Raw genomic sequence first — 11,254 nt, forward strand, 5'->3', positions numbered from 1 at the left:
CACATGATGTGAATGTGAGCTGTTTCTGACCTTTCTTTGTGATAGTAATAGAGAAGAGCCAGTCACCAAATCAATGGCTGCATACCATGTACCTGAGTCTACATCAATTTGCTCTAGCAAAGATAACATATCTGGCAAGGCAGCTGTGATTGGGGCTACTACTTTGGTGATGTTGTAGTCATTTACCATCATTCTCCAAGCTCCATCCATTTTCTACAAGGACTAGACTCACGAATTAAACAAAAATATGATGAGAACCCTGATCTGCATCCTTCAGATCTGACACTAAAGTCAACTATCCTTTAAATATGACACAAATGTCAACTACCGCTCTGGAGTAGAGTATTGGTTTTGATTCACTATCTTGGCTGCAGGGATGAGGGGGCAGATCAGAGCTTTTCTCTGTGGTAGTTTTGACTCCATAGACTAATGACCCAATAGGGTGGTTGTGACAACTGCCAAGTATGTCAAACCTAATTATATATTTGAGAATGAAGGAATGACTACCAGATCTTGTACAAGACCCCACAACTGCCTACTCTAACAAGAGGGCCATATGCTTTAGATCTCTGGGGATCATAACAACTCAATTCCTGTACTCCACAGTCCTTGGAATATCTTGCCCTTTCCCATTCCCCAGAGCATAGTTACCCATGTAAACCGCCTTAGCTCTCTTTGGGGAGGACTGGAGAAGCCATTACCATGCACGCATGCCATGGTGCTACATGGCCTTTCCTCAGACAACATTCTTGATTCTAGGTGGACTTTAACATAACAGACCTGCTACTGCAGGGCATTTAACAGTCTTTGAAGTTCAACCACTGTCCTATTAAGTTCTAGCTTGGTTCTTGGTTTTAAAATGATACCTTCTGGATGCAACCAAAGATGCCCTCTCACTATTATACTTGGCTTTCTACTGCCTTTATTCACCTTTAGCTGTACAATACCTCTCTGCAAAGCATCAGTGGCATTCGGTAATGGACATCCAACCCTACCACACTTATAGAGAGCATTTACCATCTCATGCATTGATCTTAAAAGTCTGTCATATCCTGAATGCCTATACATTCTGTCCCACCAGTCCACCATCTCCTTTCACTACCAGTGAAATTTTTAACAAGAGAAATGCTATCTTTGGCCAAGGGCTGTCTGTGCAGCAGTGATTGGGTATTTAGTGCAGCCTGGTGGCTAATGATACAAAACCTCAACTTATCATCTGCTTTCCTAGACCACTCCTAGTATCAACTGTCAGAGGCTGAGTTCTTCAGAGGCAGATGCCAAGATGAAGAGATGGAGTTTTGGGTGGAAATTGTTGCTTCCTAGAGGAGGTAAAATTGGAGCTGGGCCTTTGAATAGGGCTTAGATAGCAGACAGGGACATGGAGAATATTCTATAGATAGTTTATTAGAGTAGAGACAGAATAAATTGGTGCTTTGAGATAATTGGCTTTGTAAGGAGGACAAATTTAACAGTAAGGAAAAGGAATTAGGGACTGGTTGCATGGCAGAGAAATCTAAAGATAAAGAGTGAAAAGAATAAAACAACAACAAAGGATTGCAGAGAAAGAATCGGTATGACCTAGAAACAGTTTGAACGAGATGGAGAAAGATCTGGGATCTGGACATTGAGATCCCAGGTAAGTTTACTGAGATGACAATAGTTGTGCATTCCATAAATGGTGTTCTAGATGTATCCCTCTAGTAGCAAGAGTCTGAATTCTGGGCCCGATAAAGGAATAGGCTATATAGATTTGGAAATAAATAGCGAAAGTCTGAAGGGCAAACCTTTGAAAAACATTCACAAGCTTGAGAGTTGAGGTTTGAGGAATACTCACTTAGGGATGAGAGGAGGAAAACGAGAGGGTTTGAGGCAGTAAGACAGCCTCGGCAGAGCCGGAGAGTGCCGTGGGAGGAGCGTTTCATACAGACAGCTCATCAGTGAGGCAAACCCACCACAACTCCCCTGAGCCACTTTGCACAAGTACTACACTGATACTTAATTTTTCCCAGTTAATTTTTAAATGTTTTTTTCATTCATTATTTATGATAAATGTTGCCAGATCTTTGATTCTGCTTTCCCTCAAGGTTAGAGCTCATTCCTTTAAATACACAGAAAGAGAAAATGTGTCTTTGCTGAGGAAGACTCTGAAAAAAGATCTGGAGCTAAAAATCTTTGCAGGGTGAGTTTTCCTGGCTACTGCAACATCATCTCTAGATACACATTATTAGATACCAATTTGAAGGATGAGTAACACAGCCAACAGCTTGTGACCAGGACACAGATCTCCAGAGATACCCTATGGGTTTGCATCCTTGATCTGTGTTCAGATATAAGGACAACCAGCAGTACCGCGAAGCTGTGGCTCCAGCCTAAATATACAAAGTCCACTTAGGGAAACTGATAGCCTCTTCTTTTCACATTTAATAAAAGTAAGCACAGCTAATCCTCTCTAAAATCTTGAGCAAGCTTCTCCCTCCAGCACTTTCAAAAACCCTCCAGCCCCCCAAACCCACATTCCTCACATTCAGCGTACTTTAGTTTCCCAGTCGGCAACTCCCCGCAACCTTCCTACACGTGTTCTTCAGAACCGCAATCCAGGGCCGCAGGGCCTAGGTCTTTTCAACAACAGCTCCTTTCCCCTTCTTGCTCTAATACATGGCTTTCTCCTGAGGAATCACCCTGCTTCTCTCTCAAGTTGAGACAAATCATTCTTACACATCCTCTGCTAGCTGCTCAATGCCGTTTCTGAACTATTTCTCCACGGCTTTCTTGTAAAAACCCTCTGCCCCTTCATGTCATTCTGTTTAAGGAACATTTTTAGTCCCTCATCATCATCAACAATCCACTCCCATATCATGTCTTACTCAATAAAGACCATGTAAGCTGGCCCACAGTTCTCCTCTCCACCTAGAGCTGTCCCAGACGAAGGTGGATGTCCTTTTGACAAGGCACTCACTCCGTCCATGTCCTCCTCACCCAGGCATGTTTTCCTCCATTTATCTTCCCTATCTCCACATTATGGGCAATTCATTATTGCAAGTAACCACTCTACTTTTGAAATTGAAAAAAATGAGACATTGCCTTCTGAGCACCACATGGTCTTGCCAGGATCCCTCCCGTGGCTCCCAAAGCCAATCTCAACCCCATGGAGCATTTTGGCCTTTTGACACCGGCGCCTCTGACTCTCTATGGACTTATTCCTATCTTCACTTTCTTCCCTTTGCAGTTAAACTCTATGGTTCTCATTTAGTCCCTTTCTTGACAAATTCTTCATCTGACTTGCCAATACACACCCTAGTTTGGGCTACCATAAACTCTTTTCTACGCTACTGAAATGGCTAACTAATTAATCTCCCAGTAGATTCTCCAATCAACTCTCTAGAGTGATCTCTCTTAACCACCAACCCGATCAAATCACCTCTCTGTCGTTAATACGTCAGAGGTTCCCCCATCTAAGGGCCTGCTTTATCTAGCCATTTCTTTTCATCTCAAAGGTCATCTCCTCCAGCTCACCCTCACTAACCTCTGCTCCCATCCTACTGCCATATACTCAACTACTTTCAATTCTGGAAATGTAGCTACTACTCTCCTCTTCTCCCTCGCCTCCCTTCCCTTCTCCTCCCTTCCTTTTCCTCTCCTATCCTACCTCTTCCCTCCCCATTTCTCCCTCTAACTCATCTCTTTCTACAGGACAGTTCCTCTTCCTGGAATGGTTACTCCCCTCCTTGCTTCCCCTGGCTCTTCTTATTTATCTTGCAAGTATCAACCCTTCCAGAAAGCCTTTCCTGGACCCTAAGTAGGATAACTTGTCTTTGTCCCTCACAAATACTACTTTTGCCTTACAGAAGATCTTGTTACCTGAATTAGAATTGCAATTCCTTAGTGTTCCTCCCTCCGCATGATGTTCGCCCAATACTCCCTTTGCTGCTACCATCTTCCCACTTCACTCCTGATCTCGGCACCCAGGATCCTTCACAGATCAGAGCGAACTGCCTCTCCCACCTCATCTTCCATCTTTCTTATAAACTGCATTGCTCACGTTTTCATGAGCTCACCCCTCCTCTTCCAGGCACAGCACACTCCTGGGCATTCATTCCTCAGTACACCAAGCCCTTTGATACCTTCACATCTGCATATTTTTTTGCTTCCTGCTTTAAAAATGCTGTTCCCTCTTCTCCACCTGCAGACTTCCAACTCAGTTGAGAAGCTTTAGCTCAGATGTCAGCTGTACATAAGTCCAGACCTCTCCTCCGTGTTCCCTCAATATTCTACCCAAAACTCTCTCAGGGCACAGGGCACCGTCATTCCAGATTCGTACATGTGTCTCCCACTGAGACAAGGGTCTTTAGGGGCAGCAATCATCCATTCAACGTCGTATCCATTAGGCTTTGCAAGTAGAAGAAAAGAGGAAGGGTTCTGAAATTATTAGACAAATGCAGTATGGTTCGAAATTTTTTCCTTGAGTTCTACAATTTTCATTATTTCCCTAAATTCAGCTATGTTTTTCACACAATAACTGTCAGCAAATCACCCATTAAAATTTATGTACCATAGATTTTGCTTCTAACTAGTCAATATTTATAGACAAAACAGTCAAAACTGTACTGTTTATGTTTTCTTTTAGCCACAAAAATTTGCTAAAGGCAAAGTTGGTTGTTTTAACCATACATTTCCATATTTCACAGAAAGATGGTGATACAATTTCATTCTGGAATAAACCACAAGTCTAAGTACAAAGCTATTGAAACAAAATTGTTGTTTTGTATGTTTATTATTTTTTCTCATCCTACCAAATCTACTATCATTTAAATGAAAAGTGTGAAAATAAAAAAGAAACAGCAAAAATTATTTGGCTTTTACGCTAGAATTTGATTAATGACTCTAACTTTCTTGAAAATGGTATTATTTCACTAAAATATTAAAGCCTTTGGATTATTATTGACTGAACCTCAAGACAACAAGTTTCTGTTATATTTGTTCTCTGTCTCACTGTCATGTAAAGTGAAATTAGCTCCATGAAGTCACAAATAATACTGGGTAGCAGCCAAATATACATTTCCAGTGGTTCTAACTTGACCCCTGCCCTCTGACATACACTGAGTCTGTAAAATAGTGGGGAGTCAAGGAAGATGGGATGAGTATCATTGGAGAATTCTGCTTTACCTCTGCTGAAATTAATCAGAAGTTCAAAAGCAATAAAGCATTTTTTTTAATCAATAAGTATTTATTTGGTGATTATTAGGTACCTAGGAATGTGTATAAGCTTTAGGGATACCGCAGTAAAGAAGGGACACACTGTCACTGCCCTCATAGAGTTTGTAGTATAGCAGGGGTGACAGATAACTAAAGATGAAGCTACAGTGCAGTATAAGTGTTATTATAGGAGAAGTATGGGGTGTCATAGTAATATATGTCATAGGGTGTCATAACATGACATATAGTCAGGTGTCAGCATAGGGTTCAGGAAACTGAATATTCCCTCGTTCTCAAACCAAGAGATGCCAATAGGTATGTTAAATCTACTTTTAGGAGTAAAAGAGAAGACTTAGGTTTTCAGACTCCATAGTGTGTGCTCAAAAATACTCATTGGATAAACTAGTGAATAAACGCAGAGGCTTTCACTCAAGGCAAAGGCAGTCTCCTGGGGTCACCGATGACAATGCCTTGGGTTGGACCAATCTCTTGGGGAAAAAGTACTCTCTAGAACAGGTATAGAGAGAAAGTCGGCATTCCATCTTTACCATTCCCTAGAAAGAGAAGTCTACATAGCTGACCCTTCTGGGTCTCCTACATTTCTATAACTCAAGACTGGGAAACAGACAACTGTACTCACAAATAGATTACCCACACACCCCCCAAATGTGTCTGTCTTACATTTTACTGAATTTCTACTTACATTTGATTTCCAGAAAACAAAGATGCCTTGGAATCTTCTGTGCAAATATCTCAAAGACCTGTCGGTGGTGTGATACTTTTTATAATCTTAAAACCAGCCAGAACCTCAATATAAAGCTGTTCTATAATGGATTTGGGATTTCTAGTTTCTAGACTTTACTTGGCAGAACGGTCTGTGTCTTTGCCAAACCTTTAAGCAAGTGTTCACAACACTTCAATCTGTCATGAGTTATGTTTAACAAGGTGTGTGTTTCCACAGCTACCCGTGACTAGGCTGACTGGAGCTTGTCACCTGTTGAGTGATTACCATCACTCTTTTCCAATGAAAGAGAAATGGGTGCATACTAATGAGAGAGACAGAGAAACTCCGTACAGGCAGGGAGTTCCTGCTTCTGTGGGGGCATTCCAAAGATGGTTCCCTGAGGCTGCAACCTAGAGGTGCAGGGCAATTGAAATACTCAAGTGAATGGAGTAGACAAATGGAACACACCCCAAATGTCATCAGAGGTTTCCCTCTTCTCATGCCCAAGGAAAATGAAAGATCCAAGAGCACAAAGATATTCAGGAGATTCAAGATTCAAGATATTCAAGATACTCAAGATATTCAAGAGATCTTTCGGATCAGCCTGAAGCATCTAGACGAATACAACTTTATTTCAGCTTTATAGGTAAGGTTTAGGTAAAGGGAGGACAGGTGTATTGCTCAGGGTGAGAAAGCAAATCAACAAAACTGTTGAGTCTAGGAACAATATCTCTTACCTGCAAATGGTCTTCACCAGAGCTCTCAAACTTTTCCAACTAAATCTCTTTAATTCCAGAAGAGGGTATACATATACCCCAGTGGAAGGGGTTATAACCCATAGATTTTGACTACAAGCATGAAATTCTTTGAAATCACATGTTGCAATTTTTAAAAATTTTGTGATTTTGTATTCGACTCAGTGAAGTATCTGTTGAGATTAATATAAAATAATTTTCCACCAAATCATTAGACAGAATTGATGCTTCAAGAAGATGCCATGTTTGTTCTATGTCTTTGCATATCTCAAGGCTATGGGCATCCAAATTCAAGAAACATGCCCTTCTTCAGGAATACAATTGCTGGTTTTCTGGCTTCCTTTACTCCACCCTAGTAGAGTCTTTTTATACAAATGCCATTTTTCCACCTAAGCCCTCTAGACCCATCTCCTGAGACGCATTCATAGTGGAAAAAGGCAGGGAAAGAACCACCCTCTTCACACAATTCTTGCTTTTTAAGCTCAGTCCTCCAACCTGCAAAGTTATTCCCCAGGTCTAGGCTCTAACCCCTCTGGCTTAGCGGATGAAGATGATGAAGAGAAAGTCATTATGCCCTCTAAAATTGGCTTCTTGACTTTCGAATGTGTACATATGAAGTACAGTTGCATAAGAAGCTCATAGAAACTCTGCCAACTGGTCAGGAACACAGAATCCGGAGCTTATTAGGGCTCCTGGTTCCATTTGCTAACTCTGATCCTCTTCTCCTGGGAAAAGCAATATTCTATGGTATGAATCAAATTCCTTCTTGCAATATCAATCCATCTGACTTTTTAAATGTATCTTAATACAAATCATACCCAGACATCTAGAATAAGAAAGACTTAGGTGAAAAATGTTGGACCAAAGAAAATGCATAATGATAAGTTAAGCCACAAATGCCATGTGGAAACCTTATGCTCATCCCCAAGAGTAATTACTCTAATTTTTGAATACCGTAGTATTTTACACACACTATATACTCACTCCTATAAAATCAGGCAGTCTTTCCTATGCTGGAGCACTCCAGACACTACACCTGTAGTAGCTAATTTTATGTGTCAACTTGTCTAGGCCACAAGGTGCCCAGGTACTTATTTAAACATTATTTCTAGGTGCACCTGTGAGAGTGTTTCTGGATGCAATTAACATGTGAATTGGTTAGCTGAATAAAGCAGATTGCTCTCCCCGTTGTGGTGGGCCTCACCTAATCTGCTAAAAGCCTGAATAGAATAAAAAGGCTGAATAAAAAAGAAATTTTTTTCTCTGCTTGAGTGTCTTCAAGCTGAGACATCAGTCTCCTCCTACCTCTGACTCGGACAAGGCGTACAATTTAGTGACTTGACCTGGATCTCTAGTTTGCTGACCACAATTCTGGGGACCTCACAGCCTCCATAATCATGTGAGCAAATTCAGACATATGTAGAGAACACATACACTGTATACTCTTTCTATATATAATACACATACACACAATTATGTATAATTGGTTCTGTAGCTCTGGAAAACCCTGAGTACCACAGCACCTCTGTCACTAGATCTGGAGCTGCCCAGAAATGACTTGTGTCCACCGAATACAACACTCACTTTCCTAGTTCCAATTATATAGTAAATGTCTTTCTTCTCTCGTTTTGAAATGTTTCCTTTAAAATGGCAGCATTTTCTTGGTTGGTGCTGTCTTTTATGATTGTTGGGTAACTGAGTTTTATGGTATGTCTATTACTAATATACTTGGATCCCACAGAGAAATTTATGTATGTTTCTTAAGTTTAATAAAATATTATGCATATGCTTTTTTATGTTTTTGGCAAGATTTCCATCACACTGGCTTCGTGCAGTTTATGCATTTTTTATTTTCTATTTTAATACAGGCTTTACTACTTGGGATTTCCATTAGTAATGCTGGAGGACTTGGAGCAGACTTTTAGAAGTAAGAGTTGTTATTTAAAACCTTCCACAATGCATAATTAAATACGCGGCAGTGAAGGGTGATATCGTACATTTAATAGATGAGTCCAGTTACAGCGGCAACTTTAAGGAAGAGTTGGTGTTCTAACCCCAGTACCGAGGCCTTAGAAGGTCGGACAGTTACCCATCCTTCCACATTTATAGCAACGCCCAGGAAGCCACATGTTCTAAAAGAGGAGATGATGGCTATAGGGCTGTCTCTCCAAGGGACCTACTTCAACATTAAGGGTTACCCCTGAATAACTCGGGGAGACAGCAAAGCTCCCACACGTTATAAGGGGTAACGAATGTCCCCAAGCATATGCTATGAGCAGCAGCTCTTTGATTGCTGGGGAAAGGGGACTTTGTCTCGGCTCCTTGCCAACAGCCATTCTTCCTCTTGCTATATCCAAGAGACCTTTCTGCTGTCGTGAGCCCAGTGCACACCCCTGCTGGTGCTGTGGCTGCCCACCCGAGCCTCCTGGAGTAGGCTGGGCTTAGGTCCCAAAATCACACCTCCCTCTTCTTTTTTGCATTGTATATCAAAGACTAAGAAGGAAAATATCACTTGAAAAAAAAAAATCCTTCACGCTCTGCCCCACGTAGTATATGACTGAAAATCTCACTGTGGTTCTGCTGAGAGGGCTCCCCTGGATACCAAGCCCTGAGCCCACATCGGATTACACAGTCGTGCAGTAAGTACCTACTGCACCAGGCCCTGTGCCACGAGCCAGGGATGCGCAGGGCAGTAAGACCGAGCCCCTGCTTCGGAAAAGAAATTGGACATAAGCAAATCATTTCAATGCAATGTCACAGGTGCTAAAAGGCATATGGTGCTGAAAGCTTAGATCAAGGTCACTAACTCAACCTGGAGTTCAGAAATGACTTTCAGGACAGCACAAAACCCGAAGTGAGTCTTGAAGGAAGTTGGAAATATTAATGAAACAAGGGAAGGCTTCTTTAACTGTCTCATATAGTACCATTTCCAACTTTTAATTTGCTTTTCCAAAAATAGCCCAATGGTATAAAATCCAGGTCCCAAAGCTTCAGGGCACCGTGTCCTAGTTCCCAGAATTTTCAGGTGGTCAGGACCACCCAGGATGACCCAGGGAATCACCTGCCTGAAGAAGCTCACGCCCACAATCTCCTGCCCTGCTCAGCCTCTAGCATAACGGCACTCTGTTCCTTCGATGCCCAAAGGAATGAAGCTCAAAAATGCCTTCTCCTGTTGCAAGGGAGGCAGGGATATTGGGAAAATATCTAGCCACCCTAGAGGAATTTCTAGAAACACAAAATAAACGAGGCTCATGTGTCCTGATTGTCAGGGAGGTATTTTCCAATCTTTAGTGAATGGTTGCTGCATCCAGTTTAGATTTTCAATCCCACAGCCTAACCCTGCATGGGAAGACAGAGAAAGAGCCTCAATTTCCAGGTTTATAAATGTTGAAAATTGGATAGTCTCACTAAAACTGTGGTGAGCACTTACGTGTTCATTAAATATGATTGCTGCAATAAGAGTATACACCAAAAACTCCTTTAACCATTTAAGAGAAAACTTAGGCTCCAACAAAACCCCATAGGACAGCATTAAAACCCAGGGTTGTTTTTTTTCCTATTCCTTTTTAGCAAACCAATTACAGTGCTGGAGTGGGTGAAACACCCCAAGGAATGGTGTATAAGATCATATAGTAATTGGGCCAATTTATAGTAGGTAACTGAGAAATGCTCGAAATTGTCATTTCTCCTGGTTAGGGCTGAATAGGAAAGAATGTGATTAATAAATAGCTTAAGCAGCAAACAGAAGGCACTTACAATGCACGAATGCTCGGGGGAGATGAGGTATTGAGAAAATCATTACGATAAAGTGCAGGCGGTCTTTAAGCTGAAGGAGGCTGAAACAACTTTTCAAAACATCGCATTATGGGGATATTTGGACTGAAATTGCTTATTAATATTTTCTTTAAGTGGCCTTTCAATTACAAGGTCAAACTCTAGGTGAGCTAAGGTGAGCTGGAATCAAGGAGACTTTTTCAGCTTGGATGAAAGTCTAGGGTCCCAGAGCCAGAGACCAGCTGGCCTCTCCTCCCAGCTTCCACTTAGAAGACAGTGCTGGGCATTGTCTCAGCAGCCTGTTGACAGGATCTCTGCTCTGCAGTTCCATAGCCCATGTGGGACAGGGGGCATCATCTGAGTGACAATGGACAGCGTCAGAAGGTCCCTGGATATTTTCCATCCTGGATAAAATCTTGGGCTCCCAGAGGCTTCCTTTTACACAACCGTTCGGAAAACACACTTGGTGCTATGTGGACTCCATCCTTCAAGCAGGAGAGGAAAAGTTTGAAAGGGACAGACCTCTGGCATTTAGAAACCAGGCTCTTCCAGTGGCTGTGGCAATGTCATGAAGTTTAAGGATAAGTTTATCTTGTCCCCCTTCAGTCGCTCTCTCCATCTGTTTCTTCCTCAAGCAACCTCTGTGGGGGACATCACTTTCCTTCTTCTAGAAACAACAATCCCTTCCTTTGGAGGACTGCCTCTCCTCTACTCTAGAAAGCTCTGAAGGGGTTCCCCCACCTCCTTCTCCCCATCTACAGGAAAGTCAAATAATGCAGGTGTCATCCAATGTGATACTCCATCCCTC

This window comes from Pteropus vampyrus, unplaced genomic scaffold (genome assembly GCF_000151845.1).
Source record: "Pteropus vampyrus isolate Shadow unplaced genomic scaffold, Pvam_2.0 Scaffold28, whole genome shotgun sequence".
Classification (NCBI taxonomy): Eukaryota; Metazoa; Chordata; class Mammalia; order Chiroptera; family Pteropodidae; genus Pteropus; species Pteropus vampyrus.